A 2,816-nucleotide genomic window follows, 5' to 3' on the forward strand; every position below is an offset into this window, starting at 1 on the left:
TGTGAACAAGGCACCAGTTCACGAAATGCGCCAAGCAACTGAGCCATTCATGCGACAACAACCGCGTGAGTTGCGATGGCATGTCTGCAAAGTTTGCTTTGCCATGCCAGCAGTGTGAAGTGGACAGATGTAAATGCGGCGGCTGCGCATATTCTGCAGATCACCCCATGTTGACAGCCCATCCATCGGTAACAATGATGTATCTGTTTACAACACTACCGTGTCCACATGGACATCATACGATCATATCATCAACACCGGGCAGTTTGGTGGGACGTGGAGGAGAAGCATGTAGACCGACTTCCGTTTCGATTGCGTCACCTCAAACAATGGCGGTATGCGTGTGGATGCAGACATGCAGGGAGGGAGTGATTGTCAAACCACCCAGCAGGTTGATGGGGAAGCGTGTGAAGCCAGTGCACTTCACATTTCCTCGGTCAATTTCACTCGATTCAATCAGAGTGCTCACCGGGTGCTCGTAGTAAGACGGCAGATCGTTCCAGAGCATGAACTCTCGCATGCGGTTGCGCTTGCCAGGAGTGCCAGAGTACTGGAAGGTAGCGTGCACGACATACGGCTTGAGGTTCAGCTGCTCGTGAATTCGGGACACGAAGAAAGTGTGACCAGAGGCAAAGATGGAGACGGGCAGCACACCCACCACCAGGCGGCCGTTATCTCCAAGAAACAGGCGCTTTGCTTTGCCGGGATGATCGTCTGGCAGCGACCTCATTCCCCTTCGGCATAAACTGCACCAGCAACCTCAACTCCTTGCTCCTCGGCTCAACAACCTGAACGCTGGAGTTGTGATGTTGCAGTCACGACAGTGCGGTGGTGGAATTTGTCTGGTGCGCAACCGAGATGTGCTTTGGAGGACCAGGAGGTGATACTGCATGACTGAGAACTTGGGTGCGTTCTGAAGCAGTTTCCGTCCCAGGCATTGAATCCGTGCAATCGAGTGTGCACTGACAATGGCCAGCAGTGTTGCTACACACAGATCAGAAGTGCTTAGCGCATAAGCACTCCGTCTGCGTGAATCCAACGACAGAATTGAGTCAACCGGAGGTATTGACAGGAAGCGGCTCGTGTGTGAGTCCCCAACATACCGAGATTACTCCAAGTGTTCAATTGACTTCATGTGCAACTGCATGGGAGCAAGCGCTTTGTCCCGTTGCATGCAGCTGGTATGCAGACGCTGTGTGTGGCCAAGTAAGCGAAGGGCATACGTGTTGAAAGCATTCTGGTCCCAGACGTCTGCATCCTTTTCGATCCAGTCCACCCACTCCTTGGCAAAGCCCACGCTGCGAGGGCTGAAGAGCATGATGCCGATGTTGTAGGCAGCACCAGCCTTGCGCCAGTCCTCGAGGCCCTCGTCGTCGTGCGTGTACGACAGAAAGTCGCTGGAGGTCAAAATGTCGGCCTCAGGGTACTGCTTGAAGTACGTGAAGGGGTTGCGAAGCCACACGGTGTCGACATCGCTGATAATCACAGTCAGGTTCATCTGGGTGAAGAGCTGAACCAACGCAATCTTCTTCCTGCCCTGCGGATGTCACCCCCTTGTGTGTTTGTAATGGCTCCCGCAGTGATGGTCATATCCCAAGGTTTGCAGTCATGGTGGCTCATGCATTGTTGTTTATGTTCATGAATCATGGGTTGCTCAGAATGATTCTGGTATGTGATGTTTGCGCGTGAGTAACTTTCCTGGGCCGACAGAAGTTTCTGCCGCAACCTAAACTTTGATCTGCTGTACCTGCTTTGCATGTGTAGCTTTGCATTTGTACAGGTCACAGGTAAAGCAGATTGTTCGACATCGTCACAAGGTGTGCTTGTGAATGGCACCCATGACAGTGTGCGATTTGCAATTCCAGCAATACATACCTTCCAGTTGTACAACTAGTCGACATGACCGCGTTGCCTGAGAGTAACGCCTGCAAAAGCCTGTTTCATAAGGAAATCGGCTGCGCCAGCAAGCCGAACCATCAGCTGACACAGTGCAAAAGGGACAGAGCCTCAGGACACTCATCATGTCACACCACGAAGTCTGCCTTGGTACACAGCATACCATGATGTGAAAATTCTTGGAACCCCATCCAAAGTCCTTGTTTGTCAGCCCAGACTGCATGGCAAAGCAGGGAATGCCGCTGTTGATGAGGGCCTCCAGGATGTCCTTGTCCATGGCTCCCACAACATACGATCGGATGCCCAATTCTTCCACGTGCTCGACCCAGTTCCTCACAAAATCAAAGTAGTGATTGTTTGCCCACGTCACCATGATGTAGCCATCCTTGTCCGCGATCGCATGCATGGTGTCACTGCACAGCTGGCAAACTTCACATCCACCAGCTCCATGATGTTGAATTCGTGGTGGCCACCGTAGTGAAGGCTTATGTTGCGCAGCGGTAGTTGCTGGAACCTTTCCCACCCCTTTTCTATCCCACCACCAGCAGTCCTTGAAGAAACAAAACCGAGAAAAACGAAAATATCTTGAGAATATCCTGAGAAGAACCAACTTGAGAAAAAAAGGAATTTTGAGAAACACTCGAGACATTCCTCGCTACTCAGCCAAAGTCCTTACCGACATCATTGCATGCCATGTGCACGGCTCAAATACGCGTACTGCTACCTGGTGGCATAATTCCGTGCATTATGCCATAATCACCACCACGTTGATCTGCTGAGCGGTCAACAGAAAAAGTACACGTCCTTTAGGCCTTCCAATGGTTGGTGACACTCAGCGCAGGGCCAGGCAAAACATAGCGCACTGCTCGAATATGAGAGACACACTTATCAAGCACCCACTGTTCTTCTTGGATTGCCCC

At 51.5% G+C, this 2,816-nt stretch overlaps 1 pseudogene; it reads right to left on the reverse strand.

Annotated features, from left to right (window-relative positions):
- Positions 1-322: 322 nt before the first annotated feature.
- Positions 323-2,302, reverse strand: LOC149809353 (arabinosyltransferase XEG113 pseudogene; annotated as a pseudogene).
- Between the last annotated feature and the right edge of the window lie 514 nt (positions 2,303-2,816).

Source organism: Nuphar pumila, unplaced genomic scaffold (assembly GCF_984573655.1).
Source record: "Nuphar pumila unplaced genomic scaffold, dmNupPumi1.hap1.1 HAP1_SCAFFOLD_1353, whole genome shotgun sequence".
Lineage (NCBI taxonomy): Eukaryota > Viridiplantae > Streptophyta > Magnoliopsida > Nymphaeales > Nymphaeaceae > Nuphar > Nuphar pumila.